The sequence below is a fragment of the Pleurodeles waltl genome, chromosome 8 (genome assembly GCF_031143425.1).
Source record: "Pleurodeles waltl isolate 20211129_DDA chromosome 8, aPleWal1.hap1.20221129, whole genome shotgun sequence".
Classification (NCBI taxonomy): domain Eukaryota; kingdom Metazoa; phylum Chordata; class Amphibia; order Caudata; family Salamandridae; genus Pleurodeles; species Pleurodeles waltl.
In genome coordinates, this window is record NC_090447.1 from 307,409,535 (window position 1) to 307,435,508 (window position 25,974).

Here is a 25,974-nt window from a genome sequence, read left to right on the forward strand (position 1 = left end):
CTTCTTCTGCAGGTATTAAGCAAAAGGTCAGTGTAGTTGATGGAGGCCAAATCATCTCGCCAAAATGTTAAACTGAAATAGGTGGAAAAAGTCTCATGGTTTTGGTGGACTCAAGTTTCTGTACAATAGAAAAGCCCAGTTTGCATTTCTTAACGGCCAGAAATACAGATTCTGACCATTAAGAAATGCAAACAGGCTTTGTGCATCTGGCCTTTTGAAAATAGCAATCCACATATCAAAAGATGAGTGGAGAGTTTGATAGGATATAAATATCGACTTCAGTATCTCCCAGGTACCAAACATGTTCCTGAAGACTGTTTGTCTAGTTTGCTTTCAGAGAACCCGGTGTTGGCTAAGGCAGATCTTCCTGTTTGTGCGTCAAGGAGATGGCGTTGTGCAGAACTGAATATAAGTCTGAAATGGCAAAGGGTAAGGTAAGGAAGCTGATTATGGACTATGCTGTGGAAGGTTGCCCTGCCTTAGATCAGTAGAAGAAGAGGTCAGAGAATTATGGAATGTCAGAGACAAATTGAGCATTGAAAATGGAGAGCTTTATCATGGTGCTCAATTGTTCTTCCGGGAGGCTTATGAAACACAATGATCAATCTCTCCCATGAGGGGCATTTGGGAGGGAATTTGACAAGAGCTAGGTTGAAGGAGTGTTATTGGTGACCTGGTTTGGACCGTCAGGTGGAAACTGTGGTGAGGGACTGTCTCCAATGTGTGGACAATGACAAGCCAAGGTCAGTTAGGATAGCCTGCGGTTCCCTGTTGAAATCCTTGAGAAACTCTGGAATAAGTTAAGGTTAGATATTATTGGCCCTTTGGAATTACTGCCACCTGGAAATAGAATGGTCCTGGTTTTGGTTGAGTATATATCCAAATGGGTTTTTGGCTCTTGTATGAATTCTATAACCACTAAGAGTGTATATGACTTTTTGAATCTGAGGATGTACCCAAGGTCATCATCACTAATAATGGGGCCTAATTTACAGCTTGTTAATTGAAGTAATTTTTAAACAATCTTGCCATTCCACATCATTAGACTGCATTATATTCCCTCCTGGCGAATGGTCTTGTGGAAAGCATGAAACGGTTGGAGAGAGCATGTGCCCAGTCTTTTGGGGAAAACACAACACCACGCTGAATGGTACTCTGAGAGAAGTTGTGGGCACATCATAATACTCGTATGGGCATATTTGAGAGCCCCTAGTGCCACCGGAGCATCACTTTTGAAGACGCTCTGGTGGTGCAATGTCCTGCGCCATGTTTACAAGGTGGCAATAAGCCACTTTTTGTGACTTAAAGCCATCTTGTTAATAGGGCCCCTTCACATGCAGCACTTTGTGTGGAAGGGGGTGTAATGGGAGCAACACCCATTGCACCCACCTTCCATGCAAAGTGCTGCATGTGAAGGGGCCTTATTTACAAGGCAACACCTATTGCATTTTGTCACTGCCTCAGATTTACTCGTTTTCATAAACCTGAGGCAGCGCCAAAATCTAACGCCACCCCAGAGGTGGCATTAGCGTGGCACAAGAAAAGAGCAAATCGCCATTTAGGATTGTTTTTGTGCAGGAAGGTATTCTTTCCTGCACAAAGGCAATATCCCCCTAAATGCAGCCATCCTTGTAGCATGATGCTAGGGTGGCTGCATTGGCGTACAACAGCAAATTTAGCACCGGCAGAGGGGGAAACACAGGTGTGCGCCATATTCTTTTGAATACGGCACATCCCTGCATTTTGGAAATGACAGTGCCTAACACTACCAAATTTTGCGCCGTGCTATGCACCGTCATTTTCGGTTAAATCTGGTCCTTAATTTGGTAACAAAGGTGTCACCATTCCAGTGCTTGAGGGAGAGGTTTGCTGATTCTAAAATGACCCCCCCCTCATTAGAATGAAAAAACTGTGTAAATGTGGTAGACTGCTGTGTGGTAAGGAAGTACCAGGAGGGATAAAAGCAGTGCTTGCCACTTGAAGTGGATTGTGGAGGATTTGTTTTTTGTGAGGAATCCTGTTTGGGCACCTAAGGATAAGTGTAAGTGCTGGGGCCTAAAACATTATTTGACTGAAGAAGAATGTATTTAAGTGATGGAGAGATGTGGAGCATTTCTAAATTGTCTCGCTGTGGAGGGGAAAGTGATCTGCTGAATGATACTGATATATGTTTATCATTTCCTCCACCAATGAAGTATCCTAATAGGGCCAGTGATTCTCATGTAGACTGATCAGAATCTAGCTTTAATGGGGTCATAGTAGGTCTTGTTTCAGGAGAAGAACGTTCATCCAGGAAGAATATGAATTGAAGTGGCCTGGTGGTGAATCACATTACAGGTAAACGTTTGAATCAATTTTGATGTTATATGTTCTGCATTTGTCTTCATAACAATGTATTTCATTGTGCTTGTTACTCATTGGTTCTTTTCTTTCTTTTTGTATTTATTTATTGTTTAATTTATTCATTTTTTCTTTTATAGTTAAATACAATGCTTTCTATTTCTTTAAGTAAGAAGGAGTGTTGTAACCTGAATTTCTATCTGCTCTCTCAGTTCCATTCTATTATATGAGTCACTGAACGTGGTGCCATGTTTCCGACGGAACACAAGGGTGGTTAGACTGCCGGAGGGGGTAGTGGAGGCAGTGGGAATAGGCTGTGCTGTAATGTTGGTGAAATAAAATTAGTTGGTGGTACAACAACAGTCTTGGGCCCTCATTCTGACCTTGGCGGGCGGCGGAGGCCGCCCGCCAAAGTCCCGCCGTCAGGTTACCGTTCCGCGGTCGAAAGACCGCGGCGGTAATTCTGACTTTCCCGCTGGGCTGGCGGGCGGTCGCCTTCAGACCGCGCGCGAGCCCAGCGGGAAAGAGGCTTCCACGATGAAGCCGGCTCGGAATCGAGCCGGCGGAGTGGAAGCTGTGCGACGGGTGCAGTTGCACCCGTCGCGTATTTCACTGTCTGCGCAGCAGACAGTGAAATACATTTAGGGGCCCTCTTACGGGGACCCCTGCAATGCCCATGCCAGTGGCATGGGCACTGCAGGGGCCCCCAGGGGCCCCACGACCCCCCCTACCGCCATCCGGATCCCGGCGGTCGGACCGCCGGGATCTGGATGGCGGTAGGGGGGGTCGGAATCCCCTCGGCGGTGCAGCAAGCTGCGCCGCCTTGGAGGATTCAATGGGGCGGCGGTACACTGGCGGGAGCCCGCCAGTGGTGCCGGTCCGACCGCGGCTTTACCGCCGCGGTCGGAATCCCCATTGGAGCACCGCCGGCCTGTCGGCGGTGCTCCCGACCGCCAGGGTCAGAATGACCGCCTTGGTGTCTTCAAACTTCACAGAGCCTTGAAAACCTTCACTACCCCTAAAATTCACCCATTCCTGAACCCTAAAAAAAAAATCACCATCCCTAAATACCACCCAGCAGCCCTGACCCTTAAAAACCTCCACCATCCCAAAACTCTACACACACCTGAACAATAAAAAAAAAATTCTACATCTAAACTCCATCAATCTCTGAACGCTTACAACACCTCACCAGCGTAATCCCAACCCATTCCTGGCTCCACCAATTCCTGAACTTTAAAAAACCTTCACCACTGCTAAACTCTACCCATCTCTAAACGTTAAAATCCACCACTAGTTCAAAACTCAATCCATCTGTGAAGCCTGTAAAATCCCTCAACACCTCAACCTAATGAAAAGTTTACCAAAGCGTTTTCCACAATGGGGCACAGGTTCACCCACTAGCAACAGGCATAGTCTTCCCCGGGTTGGCTTCAGTTGCCACATATAGCAGGATCACAGTACTGATAACGTTTTATGACCATGGGTCAGGACCAGAGCTTAATCATTCCATAAACATTCATTCTGAACCGAATTGTTCATTTCGAAGCATACAAAACATATCAATGTGTTGTTTTGTGCGCCTACGGCGCATTATAACTTCACCTGCCATGTGCGTCAATTGGAGTTTATACCAAAATACTATTCCAAACCTTGCACAATTTGGAAATAAAAATGTAGTCAAATTCCTCACATTGGATTAGAGAGTGGATATTCTGTTTTTTAATACAGAGGAGGATTTCAGCTCGTTTTCCACACAAACTTGCATTTTATGTCTCAAACATATATATTGGTGTTTTAAAAGAAGGAAAGGTAATGGCGTAATGCAGACCTGCATTACGTGGGAGAATAAAGGATCTGAAAGAGCAATCATAACCTTGTAAGCATCATCAAACACACCTTATATTTAAAAGGCAACTATATACCACATTTTGCCACTCACTTAGCCTACAGCCTCTTTTACCCAGTTGTTCTATTTCAACCTCTATTAAGACGAAGGTGAGAAATGGGTCAAAACAGGTATAAGGAGTAGGAAGCAAACAGGTAATCTGTAACTGGCAATTCAATAGGAAAAACTCTCACTATATTTTAACTCCAAAGTTTGTGCTGAAGACACATCAAGCTAGAACAAAGGCCAAAAATGAGGTTCATGCAACAATTTATTCCTGTAACCCATATGAGTAGTCTCTGTTTGCAAGAACACAAAACATGTCCCCTTGTTCATCACTGTTCGTTATGCTGGATAGACTACTGAGTCCTGGAATCAAAAATGTCACAGCTCTCGTCTTCAAGAATATTTCTTCGATTCTCTTGATTTGGCATACAAAGCCAGCCATCTACAGTCTCTGATCCCTGAATAGTATCCACTTCTCTTATGCTACTATACTGAACACTCTGCTCATACAGTGTGGATGAACCAAGTCAGTCATAAGAGTTCCACCTCCAGTAGACAAACATGCATGGTCCCGGTTACAAAGTACTGGCTGTTTCTCAGAATGTGCTTTATTCTCCAAGCACATCACTGTAGTCTGTAGATGATAGAAAGTCGGACGTATACAATTATGGAACCTAGGGTCTGTTCTTAACTCTTTCTTTTTATTCTTGAGTGTCCCCACTTGTTCGGTAATGGCTCAAAATATTTTTGGATAGTCTGCCTGCAGAACAATTTATTGTAAAAAAAAATATATTTGCTGATCACCCTATAGAAAACTAACTCAATGTCAAAGTTGTATTTAGGCAATGAGTAAAATGCTTGTTTTCAATTATAATCTGTTTTTTGTGAATGTTCCTCTCCGTGGAAGGTCTTGGTTTTACCAGAGCTCATAGAATTTGAAAGCTATGGGAAGGCTTCATCAGTAAACGATTTGTGCCTAGACATTTACTTAAAGACCACTGAGCCAGTAACCCAACCATTTCATACGTATTGTGTTAATGTGTATGCCAGTTTATTAGGAAAATGCAAATCAATGTTGATGAGTTATGTAAAAGCCAAAGCGAACTTTCAACAGTGACTCTAAATTCCCCAAAGCAAAATATGGGCCTGATTACAACTTTGGAGGATGGTGTTAATCCGTCCCAAATGTGACGGATATACTACCCGCCGTATGACGAGTCCATTATATCCTATGGAACTTGCAATACGGTGGGCAGGATATCCGTCACATTTGGGACGGATTAACACTGTCCTCCAAAGTTGTAATCAGGCCCTATATGTTTTGATAACTTTGGGCCTGATTTAGATTTAGGCAGACGCGTTACTCCTTCACAATGGTGACGGATATCCCCTCCGCCGAAATATGAATCCCATTATTTCCTATGGGATTATATTTAGGCGGGCAGGATAGCTGTCACTATTGTGATGGAGTAACCCGTCCGCTGAGATTTAAATCAAGCCTTTTGTTGTTTAATGAGCCTGTTTAAACTCCTGTTGTGAGTTGGGCATGATTTTGAAGCTCTTATGAGAATTGAGCTTTAACTAATGATGCAGTTGACCTCAGTGGTGTGGGGACTGAGGGTGGTCAACAAGTAAGGGCTAAAAATGGACTCTGTTTTATTTATTTAGACCCAATTTTCAAATGATTTGCTTATATTGTCCATAAAAGTAGTCTTCATACTTTTCTCCACACTGATCCTGATTAAACTTTGGACGATACTAGGGTAGCAGGACATTTTCATTCACATTTACTATTATTCTGCAATAAGTCCATCCCACGACTGTCCAATTACGAGATAAACCCCCCGGTAATGGGAAATTACCTTCTGACACCAGTTTTCCCACTTGTAAAGCCACATGAAATTCTGTGGAATTTAATACATACATTTACCAGCTGCTCAGAGCAAGTGGTAAATTCATAGGTGGACCTTTGTGCGGGGCTATGGGTGAATAAGGGAGACATTGCAGTAGGGGATAGAAGAGGAAGATAATTTCTGGAAGGGGAGAATACAAAGAGGAGCTTTGTATGCTCCCCCATGTCAAAATAGAAACCGGGGAATGAGGCTTGGCTGCTGCTTAAGCCAACATCTCCATGTTTTTTTCAGCCAAATTTACAGCAAGAAAAGTCAGCTATGGTTCTCCCCCACCAGCAACAAATGAGTGTGGAAGAACCTACAAACATTGAATCAGGCAGAGTGAAATTCCATGCAGTTTTTCACTTTGCTTGACTTAGAATTGGGCCACTGTGGTTTACTTTATTGTTTAGGGAACTACACATTGAAGTAGAGGGACAGAAGCAAGAATTGGACATGGATGAGGACTTTGTTTGTAATCCCCTGTGAATACAGTGATCTAGCTGGATGAGATATTGTTATTGAGATGCTCTACTGCATTAAGTGACTCAGAAGAGGAGTAAGGTGGGTATACAAGACCCTTCTGTACAATGAGGGTGTCAATGACATCATTCTCATGGAGTATTTGATGGTTCTATGTGCAAGCTTCAACTTTTAACCACTTCGTTGCTGCAAAAATACCATTTCTCTACTGCTGAACTGTCAGAAACTATAGAGGCGGTAGCTGTGTTGAAAGGGGTTCTTCGACCCAGCACCCTAATTAGCCTTTCACCTCTTTATTGCCACACCCCTTAACTAGAATGCTTATGACTTGGCACTCTATTCGGATGCACAGGATGCTGTCTATATTGCATTTGGCACTGATGGAGCAGAACATAAAGATGTGTATGCATTGATAAAATGAAGTAAGATTTCCGCTTTTCATTCTCTGGGTACCACAGCTTTCTGAACTACCTGTAATAATGACATTGGGAATTATATTTCTTCGAAACGCCCACGCCACCAAGCATCTTCATCAAAGCAAGGCACTGAGTAAGAGATTGCTAACCTTCACTTGCGACTGGACAATAATATAATTGCCACTTTCACCAGCACACTGAGAGGCCTCTTTCAGATATCAAAATACACCATGCCAACCGTATCAAGGATGAGACCATTCATAATGAGACAACATTTCCGCCAGTTAGATATAATATGCCTCGTATCTGGTGAGCTGGAAAAGCATATGGCAATGCCACATCTGATGCATCTGAATTAATACATGTGGTTGTGGTGTTGAAAGGAGAAGTTAAATAGTAAATATTCAGTTGTGGGGACCTTAATGTGGTCACCTACCACTTTCTTTAAACAGAATTTGAAATCGGGTTTAATGTAAGATTGAAGGCCCCGGGTCTATCGCTACCAAGTACCAGCAAAAATCCGATGTTCTACTTTGTACAGTTTTTTGTTGTTTTTGTTTTTTTAACATATGAGGTGTTGTTTAAAGAAAAGACTTTACATTATAACATTTTTACTGGACACATCCATGCAACCTGCCTGATTAGGAGGGATTTTCTTTTCAAGTTGTTTTCAGGAACAGTTAAAAAAAGATTATTTTATTAAAATAACCAAAATGTTTTAATGTAGACAGCGAGCTTCTCAAACTTTTAGGCCCTCATTAGGCTTTCAATGTGAATCCAGACACCTCGATTATGCATTGTGGAATAATACAGTGCCCCTCGTGTTTTTGCTCGTAGATATTTTTTATTATGTAAAACCTGGGGCAAATTTGTGCAGGAAAGCCCTAATTTTTCTTAGCTTGGTTACCTGGTCCTTGGTAAGTAAACTTACAAGGGGACGTGTATAGGTCGATGAACCTTTTGATTTGCATGGGGTATCCTAGCTATGTAGTAATCAATGACCATCAATAATCAATATACAAACCAATAATCAATAAGTAAAACATTGATCACCAGTGAATAGCATCAACAATCTCTTGAATAATCACAACACAATTATACGTTTTATCAATTTATTTCCCTATTTGTTACAATACTAAGTCATAAGGTTAATTCAAACTTTATTAAGTTCACTCAAGATTAATTCATTAGTGACCACCAATAACATAACCTTATCAGTAGTTGAGAAAACATGCGTTTTAATGCCTCAATATAAGCCAATAGAGAAGAATTAGCTAACATGAACAGCAGAATTCAGCAAATCAGTCTATCAATCATTTGTCAATGTATATGTCAATGTCTCAGACTAGGGACCCTAACTAACCCAGATTAGCATTAACATGTGGGACTTCATGCAAAAACAATTTAGAACATGAATTTAGAAAACATCGAGCTAAGAGAAAAACTATAAAAAAACAGCGAGTTGGTACCTAGAAAGAAAAGGCACAAAGGTCAGTCAGTCACATTGTCATAGCTACCTATCCACGGTATGGAGCAGCAACAAAGTCAGTCTTCACCTTCAGGTCATCAATTGATCAGCAACGCATCAGGCTCTGAGGAGCATGAGCTCAGTGACAGAATCTCAAACCTCTTCTCCCCCAATATCGCATCAATTTCAGAATAAGTTCTGAAGATTGTTCCCTCTGTCACAGCATTATACTAAAGTTACCCAGTCCATCCCCTAATTCCTAATTGGTAAATTAATCACCCTATATGATGCTAGCCAATGACTTTTATTTTACAAATATATGAATTCTAATATTTCGCCGTTCTCAGGGTGTCGATTGGTTCACTGCACGAAGTCATCATCATCCAGCTCATCAGGTATCGAAAATGTTTCATCTTCTTCTCCAGTCAGTGTCTCTATTGTTCGAGTCCTAGTACATCTTGTCTGCTTTACACTGAATTGGTTAGATTCCCTAGTCCCTCATCTCCAGTCCGTCAGTTAATTGCAGAATATTCTAGCCAAGCAAATTTTATTAATACAAGTGATTCAGGGTCAGTTCAACACATCAGCTCTTCTACATTGCATGATTACTCAGCTTCTACATGAAGCCAGGCAAAACTAGGCCGCAACTTCGGCTAAGTTAACTTTACATTATAATGCAAAACATACATTATATAACTCAATATGACATATTACTACATTTTTATTATACATTTTCAATATTTCACACATTTTTAATCATTTTAGTATAACTCATGTAAGTTGGTAGCCACTCTTTGTGGGCACATTTTCAAATGTGCACATCAATTTTTTACATTACTTTTCTCTACATTTTTTTATTATTCTTATTCAAAATGCAGAAACACTCATTAATAATTTTAATTAACATATCTGCGTCAGCACTTGGGAACATAGTACAAATGTTATATCATTGCATACAACCTTCGTACATCTGGCCAAGTGTTTCTTGTTCAGACATTATTATATTATTAAATTGAACCTGTCACAGATGAGAAGGTATAGACTTGTCCAATCGCTGCAAGGTTGCCCTGCCCAGGCAGTGGAGTGTCCTGACGCCAGTGGTGGCCAGTTTCTCTTCATTCAGGTTTCAGATAGATACTCATTCGTCGAGAGCCTATTCTAGCCACAAATTCAAGATTTCTTGCATCTCTGAGGATCGTGGAAGCCGTGCAGTGAACATACTGTCATTGATGTGGGCCCTGGAGTGTTCGGGCAATCTGGACGTCGAACAGAAGCCCCTGACCGACAGTGCCTTCTCGATATTGCCCCAGCTGCACTGCACATTGGAGGACTGGACGGCTAACCCTGGGCCAGGACCACTGGAATTATGTGGCCTGGGAGGGCCAAATTATATGGCAGAGTTGAGTAAAATATGTATCAAGAATAGGCAGATTTTGCGACATAATGCCGGACATTTTCTAATAGTGTTACTTAATTATATTATTTTATTAACACTGAGAATTGGCTGCACCTCTTAAGAACCAGTTTAACATTCAACTATAGAAATAAGCAAGAGAAATGCACGCATTCAAGCATTGAAAAGGGTCTTCCACTGTGTGGCAACATGTGCTGCTTGATTTTTAGTGATTTTTAGTTACGTTTGAACCATTTGGGATAGAAACAATGTTTTTTTCGGTTAAAATCTGCAGATTATGCAACAGATGATGGCTCACATGGCAAATGCACAAAACCATAATGATGTCAAATATGCGTGACCGCACAATTGCATAATTCCAGTGGTCCTGTTACTGGTAAAGCTTCACATTACCACACAACGTTCCATTAAAGCCAAACCTATTGGCATTGCCAATGCTTGTTAATTCCTGCAGACGAGCGGTGAACAAGACTATGGCCCTCCTTATGACCTCCGAGGTCCCGCCAGACGAAGACCGCCAGTATTGGTGGTCTTCCGCCAACCATATTATGACTGCTGGTGACCCTTTGCCATATTTTGGTCGGAGAGCCTCCAGCAGCCATACTGGCTGTCGGTGGTGCAGTGGAGTTTGCTCCTCCATCACCGCCACGTCATCAGAACACCACCCACCGAATTACGTTTCAGTATTCGGCGTGGCGGTGTTCTGGTGACGGGGTGCTGGCGGCAGAGCAGCCCCCAAGAAACCCGTTCCCTCCCGGACGAGCACCGAGTCAGGTAAGGCGATCGTCCGACAGGGAAGGGGGGTGGGAGGGTGTTGGGTGGTGTGTGCGTGAGTGGGAGTGTGAGTGTTTAGAGGGGGTGTGTGAGTGCGTGTATGCATGCAGGGGGTGTGATGTGCATAGGGGAGATGTATCGTGCATGTATCTGCATGTATATGCGCATGTATGTGTGTGAGTTGTGTGTGCGTGTGTGAGTGGAGGGTATGTCTGGGGGGGCCATGGAGGTTGGGGGCGGGGGAGGGGGAGGGGAGGGGCCCGTACCACCTTTAGTGGGTGGTAGGGGGGTCGTGGCTCTTGGGGCACGACTCTGGGGAGGGGGACAGGGGCAGGGGAGACCCTTATCAGTGCCAGGGAAGGAATTCCCTTGCACTGATAGTGCCTACCGCCATAGTTTTTGTGGTGGTACAAAAACCTCGAAAACCATGGTGGTATGCAGAGTCATTATCCAGAAGGCAGTCTAGTGACGGCCACCGGGCTGGAGACCATTGTCGTGGTGGACGGTGTGGGACATTGGTGGTTTGGCATGTGCCAAACCGCCCATGTCATAATTTGGTGGTACTTACCGCCAGCCTGTTGGCGGTGCTATCGCCAACTTTACACCGTCCGCCAGGGTTGTAATGAGGGCCTAAGTGTTGGAGTTTGTTAAAGAAGAAAACCTTTAAGAAAAATAATTCAAAATCAAAACTGTGAATGTACAAGATGATGAAGTATGCCATAAGAAAGATGTAAATGAAACGCACTCAATCAAACTCAAATCAAAAACTCAATCCAAAAAGGTGCAAGAGGACCCAAAAGCACCAGAGAAAAGGTGCCCGTAGTGGACATAGGACCAATTCACCAAAAAAAGAACTCAATTAAACAATAAATTACTCATAATAAACAAGCAAAAAGGTCACTAGATCACTATAGTGTTGCAATGTCTCAGAACCTAAAATAATTATTCCTATAAGAAAAAAAAGTAACATGCTTTAAAATTCATATTCCTGGACCATCACCAGGCACCATTAGTGAGGAAAAAAACACATAGCCCAACTATTCTAAGGAAAATATGCAGTCACAGAAGGATCACATTCCAGAAAAAAATCCCTTCAAATGTTAATACTTTTTAGGTCTAGCTTGACAGTACAGCTGACGCTGACCTTGTATGATCATCAAAAAGTGCTTTTAGAGTAACACTGAGCGAGGGGAATATTCTTCACCCACATGTTGGTTCCCCTGAGGATAGGTTTTTCTGTATTGCACTATTTGGCTTGTGACAAAAGTGTGTACTCAATACAGCAGGATTGAGTTGATTACAGTGGCAAGCCAATGATCATGGCTTTACGCATGATCTGTTTATTAGCAAACATTGTGAGAAAGGGAGTAGGTATGAAATATTTATACATGTTTAAGGTTGCGCTGCTATTACTCTGTATGAAAGCCTGTGGAGAAGGATTTTGTTGCCTGGAATCTCACAGATTATTGTAGTAGATGATTGTTAGCCCCTGTGACAAACCATGTATATAACACATTTGCTCGGTGAGAATCCTTTTTAGATCCTCTTAGGACATCTAGCATTTTATTTAGCTAACTGCAATTTTATATACCTTTGTAATTTTATAACTGTGTGTCTGGTAGTTGTCTTGAGGGAAAGATTTCACTTAAAGCAATAGTACTGATTTGACATGGTGACAATCTGTAGACCTGATTAATTTGGGAAAAGGAATGTTCAATGTCATAGGTCTGATCTTATCATTATGAAAAGATATGATGAAGACAGCAGATCCTGCAGATTTATTGTGAAAAGCATTCAGTAAAACCAGTAGGTCTATAACACTCAATTGTTATCACATTGCGATACAGGCTGTAGACATTCATTTTGTTACAGTAATCTCACAGATTACCAGAGTAGAAAAGGGTTTTGGTATTGGCCCCACTTGACAAACCCAGTGTGTGGGAGTTACTGTGATTGTTCTTGTTTGGACATATTGAAAAGGATTTTATTTTTATTTACAAACTGTATTTTGTATATGTTCATGATTTTATATTTGTATGAATGATTGTTGCCAGTTAATTTGCACTGTGGCTCTGTTTGTTATGGTGCAAAGCTAAAGGTAAAAGCAATACATACCTTATTGGTTAATTCTGAAAAGTTATGTCAGATTAAGATTCCTTAGGTGTGACCTGTTGATAATGAAAAAGCAAGTACACCTGATTTAGTTAATATGAAAAGCATTTGCTCAAAGCAATAGGCTTTGTTTTTTGTTTTGCAATTCTTCATTGAGGGATCAAAACAAGACATTACGAAAAATGGGAAGGGAACAAGGAACTCAAAAAGGCAATAACAAAACAATTATACAACGTCAAAGAAAATAGTTTGAAATATAGCAAAACATAGGCCACTTGTCAAGTCAAGAGCCCCCAAAGTAAATACCCCGAAGGGACGGGGAAGGGTAAAAAGCAAGAAGGGCATGCAGAACTATAATAACGTATAATATAGCCATAAAGAAATAAAGTGAAGGCCAAAAAGGAAATTAAATGAGAACAAAGCGAAAGGGCGTTGAGAGAGAAAAAGAAAAAGAAACAAGCTGGAAGTCCGTATTCAAATCTGTTCATTCGAGAGGGAGGAAGGTGTGAGAGAGGGGGTAGGGAGGAGGGGAGAGAAAGGATGGGAGCAGGGGTGGAGGGGAAGAGAAAGAAAGTGAAGAAAAAGACAAAGAGCAAGAAGAAAGGGAGGAAGAGGCAGAGAAGATAAATACAAAAGAGAAAGAGGAACAAATAATAGAAACATGCATCTGCAGGGGGCATGACCAGGCAGGTCTGTGCTGCCAGTCCAAATGGGGTGTAATGTAACACGGCAACCAATCAAACTGATAGGAGTGGGTGCACACACAGCCAAGGACTAACAGGCAGCTTTGTGAAGAAACGACTCCCTGGTGTGGAGAATGGCCTCTGTTCTGTCCTGGAGATTGTAGATGATTTGCTCCTAGGAGGCCATCTGATACATCCCTGAGAGCCACTCACCATGGGAAGAGGATGTGGGGGAGCGCCAATGGTGGAGAATTCAAATCTGAGCCATAGCCAGTGCCATATGCAAGAGGCAGCCCTGTAGGTGGAAGAGGTTGGGAAATCCATGAGATAATACAAGAAGATAAGGGGGCAAGAAAGAGGGGTCTTGCTCATCACATTACCAACCACTTCCCATAAAGGTTGTTAAGGGATAGTCACAGAGGACATGTAGTAGATCACGGCAGTCATGGGGGCAGTGCCATCAGGCCCGCTGCTTGCAGCTTCATGGGGGTCCAGTACCAATTGCGCAGTAATAAAGACAACATTTCAAGCATGCCTTTCTCGGCCCATAGTCAAGGTCCTCCAGAAGTTTGGCTATGAACTCCGTCTCCTAGTCCGTCTGCAGCCTGGCTTGCCATTTTGTATGATGTGATGGCTTAAAAGGCTATAGAAACCAAACATCACCCTGAGGAAATGATCCCATGTCCTAGGATTGGAGACTATGGGTGAAGGTTGGAAAACCCAGGGTTACGCGCCCAGGTGGCAATTAAGACAGTGCAGTAGCTATCTCCAAGACTGGCGGGCAGGAGGCCAAAATAGTTGTGGAATGCTGTGAAGGGCTTGAGGGTACCCTTGTCAATGATCTTACTGAGGCTTGTGATGCCTGCTGAGCACCACACCTCCCAGTCCAGCATCTTGCCACCCATATGCAGGCTGGTGTTACCCCACAGTGGTGTGTGCTCATGAAGAAGGGAATTTATCATGAGGAGGCAGTGAACTCACCACCAGAACTTTACCATGGCCCTCAGCACCGAGTTGGCATGGCCCAGTATACACACCACACCATTGTAGAGTGGGTGCAACCCATGAGGACAATCCAATAGTGTGTGCTCAGCCAGCTCCCTCAGCAGTGGGTCCGGAGTCCTAAGAAGCATATCAGCAAGCTGTCATATGTGTAGGGCCATAGCATAGTGCTCAACTGAAGGGAGACCCAGGCCTCCAGACGGGCACCACAGACAAAAGACTTATACCCTTGTCCATGGAGCATAAGGTTAGAGGGACCAGTAAGGGCTGATTTCTGAGGATGTAGTTATAATGTGATAATGTCACCATTCTCACGCCTTTACCCTTCCCCATAATGAGAGTTTGAGGTGGGACCACTTCTCAAAGTCCAGCTGTATGTGAGCCAGCAAAGAATCAAGGTTATCTGCCACTTTGAGGTCCAACCCTCTGTTGATATAGACACCTAGATACTTTAGGTGAGAGGGTTTCCACTGGAAAGGATAGGCGGGTACCTTCACACCGGTGATTGTGCGCGACAAGGGCATCACCTCACTCTTGTTCCAGTTCACCCACTAGCCCAAGACTGCCACAAAACCAATGAGGATATCCAGAAGGGTCAAAAGGTAATGAGGAAGGTCTGAGAGGGCAAGCAGGATATTGTCTGCGCATAGTTATGCAGTGGACATCCCGGCGGGGATAGGGATGCCAGTGAGGAGCGGGGATCGGCAAAGAGAGGCCATCAGGGGTTCCATGGCCAGGAGTGACAGTAGGGGTGATAATATGCAGCCCTGCTGAGTCCTGATCCGGACTTGGAATGAGTCAGATTGAAACCCTTCACAGTTAACTTAGGCAGTAGGTGAGTAGTAAAGCCAGCAAACTTTGGCAATAAGTCCCTCCCCCAGGCCAAATCAACACAGGGCAGCAAAAGGTACCCCCACTCAATTCTGTCAGGTGCCTTCTTGGCATCCAGGGAAAGAGGGAGGGATTCATTCTGTAGGTCTTTGGCCGGCCACAGGACCTGGGCGAGAGTACAGAGGTGATTCCTGGAAGAGTGGCTGGGAACAAACCCCAACTGTGAATCAGGGGCAGGATCACCTTCAAAGGTTGGCATCTAGGACACCAGCAAGTATTTTGATGCCCCGTTAAGAAAGGAAATGGGCCTGTAACTCCCACAGAGTAGGGGATCTTTCCCTGGTTTAGGAAGAACTGCTATCTCTGCCCTATTGGGGATGTAGTGAAGAGAGCGTGCTTGATCAGCATTGCAGAAGGTTTCACAGAGGGAATAAACAACATCCTCTCTACCTATTAAAAGAACTCTGCAGGGAAGCATTCTTCCCTGGGAGTCTTGTGGTAGGGAAGCCTAGAGATGGCCTGCACTATATCAGTTTTGTTAATCTCCCCCTCAAGCAGATGTCTACCGAACTCATTGTGGCTAGGGAGACGCACCCTATCAAAAAAGGCCTCTAGGCAGGAAGGGCCATCCGTTGTCTCTGAGGTGTGAGGGTCCAACAGAAGCCTGCAAATTAATCAACAATGTCCTGCAGACTGGTGAGGATATCCTCATCCACAGATTCAATTGCTGGGATAGCAAACACTGCCTCCTGCTGGCGCAGCTGTGCCACTAATAGCAGCCCACCTACTCTCCTTGTTCGTAGTTATGAACCTTAAGACATTGGATCACACATTCAGCTTTAGAAATGAAGACGCCACTAAGGTCCATGTGGGCTTTCTCCGGACAGCAGTATATAAGGGATGAAGGATTTGCAGTGTAGAAGCAAGTGATAGATGCGATCTCGCCCTCCAGGTCCCTCCGTTGGGATGATATGGGCATTGGTTAGGGCTATATCCCACATGAGCTGGCCATGAAAAGTCACCTTAGAGGCCACCACAGGTCTCAATTGGAGGAAATAGAGCCCCTGTTGTGTTGCACATAAGTAGGGATCTGAAAACAGAGCTGGGATTTGCCCTGGGAAGTGCAATAGCATGACATGTTCAGATGCTATGATTTAAGGCTAGGGGAGGCAAGACCCAGATCCAGGGAAAGTAGGATTGGGGAATGGTCTGATAGTGAGGCCTCCATGATCTGGGAGTCCTAAGAGAGGGCAACCACCAGGTAGCAAACTAAGAAATAATCCAGTCTGGTCTGAGTACCATGAACTGGTGATCAAAATGTGTATTCCCAGCCCTCCGGGTATGAGAGTCACCAATGATCCACAATTCCGTGATCAGAAATCATGTCCTCCAGGAGGGCCCAGTACACGCTGTTACCCACATCTAGACATCTGGTGCAGTCAAACACTGCATCCGGTGCTAGATTCCAGTCCCCTTCAATGAGATAATGTGATGCTCCGATTTCAATTGAGCTGAAGAAAGAAATGGTGCTTCTGCCTGTGGGTGCATTCACCATGTGAGAAAGGGCCTCTTTTTGCATGGTTAGCCCCTCACCTTTTGCCTGGAAACTGAAGTGGTTTCTAAATTGTAAGTGCCCTGGGCCCCTGCTATACAGGTTTCCAGGGCCAAAACACTTTCCCAAAAACTGTACTGTTTATTGGCACTTCAGCTACCCTTGTCAGTCCCTAGTAAATGGTACCCTTGGTACCCAGGACATGGGTACTGAAGAGGGCCCCCCAGAGCGGCAGCACTAATTGTGCCACTCTGAAAGACCCCACACCGACATCTTGCAGACTGCCATTGCAAGTGTATAACATGGTGTATTTATTTAAAAGATGCAAACTCGACATGGCACTCACCAAGAGTGCTCTGCCCACTAACACTGCATGCACTATGGGTAAGTCTGGCAGGCCCTACTGCCCTAATGCATGTGAGGGCATATGCAAGTGGATGAAAAGATATGCCCCTACTGTGTCTTTCCAAACCATTAAGATATAGTAATTTTAGAGGGAGGCCATAGCAAGTACATGTGCTGGACACTACGAGTTACCCAGCGACATAATGGACTTTGAATACAGGGTTGTTTGGTATCAAACAACTGAGAATAAAAAGCCCACACTGACAGCACTGTTGGATTTATTATAACCTGTACCCAGAGGGCACTTTAGAGGTACCCCCTGCAAAACCTGCTAGCCCTGGCTTGTAAGCAAAACTGGTTCTACCAGTCTGCCACCACCAGACACAGATCTGGACTCCTAGGGTAAGAGTCTCTGCTCTCAGGAGCCAGAACAAAAATCTTTTTCTGCGTGGAGGTGTCACACCTCCTCCCCTAAACAGGCATTTAGGCCCAGCGGTCAGCTTCAAAGGCTTTACTGCCTTTGAAATCTGATTTCCGACACTGCTGCTAGCGCCAGATGGCTGCCCAAATGTTTTTCCCCCACTTTGTGCGGGAAAACCAGCCTAAAAAAACATAGTCAGAGTAGGAGGAGGGGTCTACCTCACCCTGCACCACACCTTAGGTGTAGCAGGCGAGGTGACCACTCAATTTCATTTTTCTCCATCTTGGATATCAGGAAAATAACATATCAGGGTTAGGGATGTGATCTCTTCCCACAGGAAGTGGTCACATAGCGGGTGTAGCCACTCTAAGGTATGTGGTCCTTTGGCCACTACCAGGCACTCCCCTAAATGCCTACTAAATGCAGTATTTAGTGGGCATGCATAGACCTGCAGATCAGATTTGAGGGACCCAAGAAGGCTAGCAACAAAGACCCAAAGCTTGAGAACAGAATTGTGACTACAAGAAGTAAAAGGAGAGAAACCTTGCCTGCTGCACCCAAAGCTCGACAATCGCCACTGAGAGGTCGACTGGACATCGGAAGGACTCTAAGTAACCAAAGAGGACTTCTAACCTTCTAAAAATTGCTAAGGACCTTCCTCCAGATTGAAGGCTTCACTCCCTGCAACCAGCAAGCAAGATCCAGTGAAGTCTAGTTCACAGACCCACAGCTGACCAATGAACCAGACATAGCATCCCAACTAAATTCCACCTAATAGGCTTGGAGGACAAACCCTCCCAGTGTGCCAAGTTTGGTGACGCTGCAACCTCCAGTTTCTAAAACATGCCAGAGCCCGTGGTATTGGACCCCCAACGTCGGACACCCAAAAGAAAAGTCCACTGTGTGCTCTCTGAGGATGAGAAGCAAGCACTGGTCGTGAGACTTCAGGACACCCAACCCTCCCCCCCCCCCCCCCAGAGTGGCCCTGCTGACCTGCAAGCCTCCCTCCAATTGACTTGGACCTGGCTCCAAAGGCTCCTTTATGCACAGTCCTTGGCAGACGTATCTGCACTGCTTCTGGCCTCCCTGGCCCGTGCATCAGAAAACCAGCTATGCTTCTGGGGTCCTTAACCCCTTGCAACCTCTACACTACAAGGGGATCCACCAGACTTACTTCTAATCCCTCCTGCGCAGTGAGTTTCCAAGTTGCCCCCTTTTCCGTTCTGCACCATCTCCAAGACTTTCAGCCACTGCTCACGCTTGTACCGAGAACCACCCATTCTTCTCCAGCTGTCCCACAGGATGACCTCGATCCAAAAACACAAGGTGACACTTGTTAGAGCATTGGCTGATTTTATATGAATTTTACATTTCTACTACCATTGATTCCTATGGTGCGTCATTACGCACAAAAAGACTATTTTTGCTAAACTTTGAAAAATCACAACTTCAAAAGTAATTCCCTGATTGATATAATTTCAGTCTTAAAAGTTTTATAAAAATCTGATGTATTTCTGTAAATTGGTGTCAAGTTATTCTTTTGAGTGTATCACACATTTATTGATACTATGAGTACTACAAACACTTCTCCAAGATTAGCCTAACTGCTCAACCAAGCTACCATTGCAAACAGAGCATTGGGTGGTCTACTTAATACCTCTGGATACCAATGTGGGGTTGCTTGGACTCTCTGCACAGCGCACATCATTTTTATACACTTGTGAGAAAACAGGGCTGATTGCAGAGGCCCCATAACTTTTTGCCCCCATTTTCCTCTTTTTGCTGGTGTTTTCCTGACTTTGATGGTGCCCTGGGTACTGCTAACCAGTCCCAGGGCCTGTGCTCTGTGTAAAATGGATATGCAAATTAGGCTAATTATAATTGGCTAAGTTAACCTACCTATAAGTCCCTAGAATATGGTAGGGCATGTAGGTTTAGGGACCACAGCATAGGTGGTGCACATCTAGGTGCACTGCTGAGGTGCCCAGTGTCATTTTAAAGGCAGGCCTGCCTTGCTGGCTGCTTTTAAATTAAAGTTATATGCAAATTCGACTTTGGAATTAAAGGTACTTCCAAAGTCTTAAACTACATTATTTTTACATATAAGTCACCCCTAAGGTGTGCCCTATGTGCCCCTAGGGCTGGGTGCCATGTAACTATAAGCAGGGACTTTATAAAAATAGATTTATAAGCCCTGGTGAGGTAAAAACAGCCAAATTCGTTTTTCCCTCATTGAAGTAAATGGCCTTCATAGGCTAGAATGGGCAGACTTTATTTTACATTTTAAAGTCTCCTTAAATGTTACATACCAAGAATTTGGTATCAAATTGATTGTTGTAATAAATCCCACAACTTCCAGTTGTTGGATTTAATATAACTTGTTCAGGTAAAAAGTTTAGACTTTACCTAAAAAGTTGCCAATTTCAGCTCTGCATTGTTTTTGCTGCTGTGCTCTAATTGGCCAGCCTGCAGCAGCTTCTGCCAGGCTGCCTTGATGAGGTGTGAAGTGGCCTGACTTCACACAAAGGAATGTGCTTGGGGGAGAGAATCTCCCCTCAGCAGATGGTGAGGCAGGAAGGGGGAGGGCGGCCAAACTGGTCTTCAAAGGCAGAGAAGGACATTTGGAGCACCCAGCAACACCCCCACATCCTGCAACCCCAGACAACTAGGTGCCCCCTTGATTAGATTAGGAGAGGGCAGGAGAGGGGTGTGTTTATGATTTTTAGCCACACCAGTGGGTGGGCTCAGCCAGATGTAACCTCCAAAAATCAGATTCAGCCATGTTGGATTTTTGGAGACTGTTGCCTTTTGGGATGGATTTTTGCCACACTTCCCAGGAAGTGGTCATCACAGGGGGACGACCCTGTACCTGATTGGAGGATCAGGAACCCCCTGCTTTTCACCCAGGAGCAAGGATAAAACTGGCAGACCTGACCCCACACCTCAGATCCCCACCAAATTTCAAGAAGAAAGAACTTAAGGAGAAGAAGGACTGCCCTGCTGGACCCCTGGCCTGCACCTGGAACCTGCACTCAGAAGGACAGCACCAGCTGCACACTTGGGCTTCACCACAAGAAGGACTTTGCCTGGCTTCAACTGGTTCAAGGAGGGAATCCCTGTTTGCTACAGGTGAAAAATTGCTATCCAGAGTCCCCTGCACCAACTCCTGAAAAAGTGACCAGCTGACCACTGTCCAGTGGCCAAAAAGGAGTTTGCGCCAGGTGCATTCTGGGAGATGAAGTGCGTACCCCCCAAGGACCATCACAGAACTTCTGGACCCTTGGGGTGAGCTGTGGACCCCAAAAGAACCTAAAAAGAACATCTGGGTGAAGCCCCAGAAGTTTGGAGAAGATTTGAAAAATTTTGTAAAAAAGCTCCAGAGAGGGACCGACCCGCCGCGGAAATTCTAGCCGGCTTGCCTCAACCGCGACCCGGCCTGACTTCGTGGTTCGTCCCGGTAAAGAAAAACATCCAAAAAAGAGACTAAGTCCGAACGTAAAAAGTTGACCGGGACCTCCCAGCCATCGTATCCGAGAAGGGCTCCATGGACGTCGGATCAAGATCCAGGTTTACCCCGGTCGAAGGATTTTCATCTCGAAAAAATGACTAAGTCCGAAGGTAAAAGTCTCCACCGAGGAAACCCACATCGCGTATCCGGACAAGGGCTCCAGGAGGTCGGATTCAACTGGCAGGTTCGTCCCGGTGAAGAAAAACTTCAAAATAAAGACTAAGTCAGAAGGTAACTTTTTAACCGAGGCCTCCCGCGACCTGTAGCCGAGCAGGGCTCCATCGCGGTCGGCCTGAAAGTTTGACTTTGCCCCGGTCGAGGTGCAACCAGATGACCCGATTGGCGCTTTTTGTTTCTAAGCGCTAGAAAAGTAATAATTCTTTAAAAATTCATATCTCCGGTTCCCCTGAACCGATTTTAATCGTTTTTGTGTCATTTTAAAGATAAAAATATAAACTATTTTTATAAATTGGTTTTGGATTTTTAAACTGTTTCCTGTGTTTTATTTAATTACTGTTTTGTGATATTTGAATGCTTTACACTTTGTCTCCTAAATTAAGCCTTGACGCTCGTTGCCAAGCTACCAAGGGTTGAGCTGGGATTAATTTACTGAGACCTAACTGTACCTATGTGGAGGTTAGTGGCTTGTTGCTAGGTGTAGGTACCTACCTGCCCTACCAATAACCCATTTTCCAACAACACTATATAGAGAGCCGGCTTCCTACACACCGAGCCAACTCAAATGCCCGCATTATGAGTCTGGCGGTCTTCAGGCCACCAGAACCACGGTGGCAGTCGGACCACCGCGATCATGGCGGTCCATTACACATTATAATGGTGGTGAAGCCACCACGGTCCGACCGCCAACATGGCCAGGCTTGCCGGCAGCTTGGCAGTCCCAGCGGTTGTAATCCACCAGGGCAGCACTGCAAGCAGTTCTGCCAACGCAATTATGAGTCTCATTTCCACGTGCCTTTCCATGGTGGTTTTCACCACCATGGAAAGACTGACGGAATCAGGACATCGGGGGGCCCCGTGGGCCCCTGAACTCCCTAAGCACTTGGCATGGGCAATGCAGGGCCCCCAATGCACAGCCCCGTCATGCATTCCACTGGCCGAATACTATGAGTACTACAAATGCTCAACACTCCTCCAAGATTAGCCTAACTGCTCAACCAAGCTACCATTACAAACAGAGCATTAGGTGGTCTACATAATACCTCTGGATACCAATGTGGGGTTGGACTCTCTGCACAGCGCCCATCATTTTTGTACACTACATAGAGAGCCGGCTTCCTACGCACCGAGTCAACACAAATGCCTGCATTATGAGTCTGGTGGTCTTCAGGCCACCAGATGCATGGTGGCAGTCGGACCACCGCGGTCGTGGCGGTCCGATTGCCACATTATAATGGTGGTGAAGCCGCCATGGTCCGACTGCCAACATGGCCAGGCTACCGGCAGCGGTTGTAATCCACCAAGGCAGCACTGCAAGCAGGGCCCGTGGGATTATGAGTCTCATTTCCACCAGCCTTTCCATAGCGGTTTACACCACCATGGAAAGACTGACGGAATCTGGACATCGGGGGGAGCCCGTGGGGCCCCTGCACTCCCTAAGCTCTTTGTATGGGCAGTGCAGTGCCCCCAATGCACAGCCCCGTCATGCATTCCACTGGCCGAATTACGGGGAGTTCAATGCGCAGCGGGTGAGGACTCGGGGTTGGGGGTGGACGGTGGGGGAGACCCCTAACAGTGCCAGGGAAGGAATTCCCTGGCACTGATAGTGCTAACCGCCATGGATTTCATGGCGGTTCCCAACCCCATGAAATCCATGGCGGTCAGCCGGGTCATGATACCGCCGGCGGTCTTGTGACGCCTGCCGGGCTGGAGTCCCAAGTCTCCAGCCCAGCGGTCATCTCCGCCCTGGCGGTCGGAACGGAGAAGTGGCGGATGACCATGGCGGTTACTGCCATGGTCATAATTCCATTTTTTTTTCTTCGCCAGCCTGTTGGCGGTAATACCGCCACTTCTCCGCCGACCCCCAGGGTCATAATGAGGGCCATAGTGACCTTCTGGGTCTGTCCATATCTTAAGGGTAGTAGAGGGCAGAAACCTGCACAAGAGGATCACAACGTCCCATTTCTTGGAAGGTCCGGGGCTGGTTGTCGCTGCCTTCAGGCAACTGCTGTGAACCACCAATCAGTGCTTTCAATGGCCAGTGCTCACAGGTACTGAGTACTGGCACTTCTTATTTTTATCACTCTGTGTGCTGACACTTCTCTACTGTAGAGGAGAGAGTGTAGTATTCATGAAAGGGATGGCTCATTGGCTGTTAATGCTGGTGAGCACGAGTCTGTCAGAGCGGAGCCTGTCTCTGACACCAATGGCTCTTCTGCAGCCCTGAGCTGAGCTGCAGCTGAAATATTCAGTGTGGGCTCATGTGCATAATGCCTGGTGTTCACCATCATGCTGTGTTTGACAGAGCAGGGTCTATTTGGGCCTTGGGCTGTCAATCACATACAAACTATTGTGTGCATTTGTGCAAACACAGGAATGGAGGCAGCCCACTGATAGCAGAATTTAAGAAAACAGTGGGAGGCAGAGTTTAAAATTGCTTTTTATCCCCCTGAGCCTTTTGTGTGAGTGTTTGCTCATGCCTGTGATTGCCTGTCTGTGTGTATGTTTTAGTGTGAGAAAGTGAGAGAAATAGGGAGAGAATCAGGACATTCTCAGGAGGTATTTTAAAGGAAATGTGTGGAATGCTTTGTGTGTTAATGTCCGCTTGTTTCATTCTTTGTGTGTGCACACTGGAGAATATAAAGTATTGTGCCAAACAATAGCATGGCATTAAGATACAAATATCACAAAACAAAGGTAATGTTAACATATCATCGCATTTCGCGTTCATTTTCTGTAATGAGTTAATGTGTTTTGTTTATAAATGCATTTCACATTTGTTTTGTTATGTGCTGCAACGGGTATAGAAGTCATTAAGTGTCATCATGTCTTGCCTTTAACCCCACCCCTAGCCACACCCACGTGCCACACTTTTAGCTCTTTTTAATAAGTTCCTGTACTTATTTTTTCCCATTTAAAGTACTGCCACCCATCCCACCTAGTCACTGCGCAACCTTTCAGACTTCAAATAGGAGAGGTGAGTTTCCTGTTGGAGGGCCACATCCACACGTTTAGACTGCAGATAAGACAGTGCCTTCTTGCATTTTATGTTGTGTGTCAGGGCATTCATTCCAGGAAACAGTTTGCAAGAACGAGGGAGGTAATGGGGCAGAGGCGGCCATTGAGACAGGGGGTGGGGCGGTGGCAGAAGAAAGCAGGAGCTTTAAGATAGAATGAAAGAAAGAAAGAAAGAAGGAGGGAGGAAGGAGAAAGGTCAGGAAGAAAGGAGGCAGAAGAAAAAGAGAAAAAGGAAAAATTAGGAGAAGGGGAGTGACACGAAAAGACCACTTAGACGTGAGAGAAGAGCGGGTGGCCTACTATAAGAATCAATAAAGGGGAAGAAAGGAAGTTGAAAAGGGAAAAGAATGGTAAAAAGAAGAGCGGAGGAGAAAAAGAAAATAAAAACTGAATATTCTGGCACTAAACCAAGGGTGGAGCCTCAGGGAGAGATGGTTGCTTTGTACCGCAGATGCAAGCTTGAGGGTCCAGCATGGCGGAGGTCCTTCAGAGAGAGGCAGGAAAGAAAACACACATCAATGCACCAGGTCGATAGTATAGCCAGGGGGTTGAAAAGAGAGGAGGTGAGAGCAACAAAGGATAATTCATCATGGGCCATCCCGGGGGTGGAGGGGACGAAGAGAAGATATAAATGATAACAATCAGCTGTGTTGGCTCATAAGAGGCATGGGAAGGGAAGGTGGGGGTCTCCGGCATGCAAATGGATGATGAGAGGAGAAGGGTAGGAAGGGGATCTTGTGCTTGGGCTACTGTGACAGCATGACAGCAATGAAAAACAAGCCAACAGTGATTACAACAACAAAATAAACTGTTCGATAGCAATGCAAAACAGAGCATCACAGAACAAAATGAATAATAGCTTTTCAGAAGTAACCATCAAATGAGATGGCAATTAAACAAATCAGAAAAGAGGTATGCCATCAAGAACTTTATATTTATCCATCCATCCTGAGGATGCCAAGGGCCTTGCTGTGCAGCTGTCAGGGCAGGGGAGTAGCAGTTGTAGTAAGGAGAAGCGAGTCTCAGCCCTCAGTTTGGGTAGGTTTTAGCAGAAACCGGAATTTGTCACAGCCCTTGTTATGTGTAAGGGCTTCAACCGCTTTAAGGGCCATGTCTATGCTGTCTTGAGACTGGGTCATTGTTCCAAGTCCCTGCACCAGTTGCATCCCTCATCAGAGTGCCAGTGGCCACCAGAGGTGGTGGGGGGAGGAGATACATCTGTAGGGCAATGAGCAGCTAGCGAGTCCAGGGATGCAAGGCCCATATCATTGTTTAAGAGTCCATCCAGAGAGGAATGTAGGGCACAAGGGTCTAAGAAGTTTTTGGACCTCCATTCCTTCATGATCCACATACGAGCAGGCTTGAAAAATACGAACTTAATGTCCTGTTTCTCAACTGATGCCAGAGAGCCAAGAACGCCTTTCACTTGTTGTTGGTCTACTGTGAAAAGTTGGTGGCTACGCAGATCTCATTGCTCTCAAAGACTACGGACCAGGGAGCAGGCAGAAGCCAGATGTTGTTGCTTCTGCTCCTGTAAAAGGAAGCAGGCTATGAGTGGATGTTCCATTTCCGACGATACCTGATACAGGGGGCCCAAACAGTGAGCTTGCTGTATCTCGGGAGCGGGCAGTGAGTCCTGTTAGT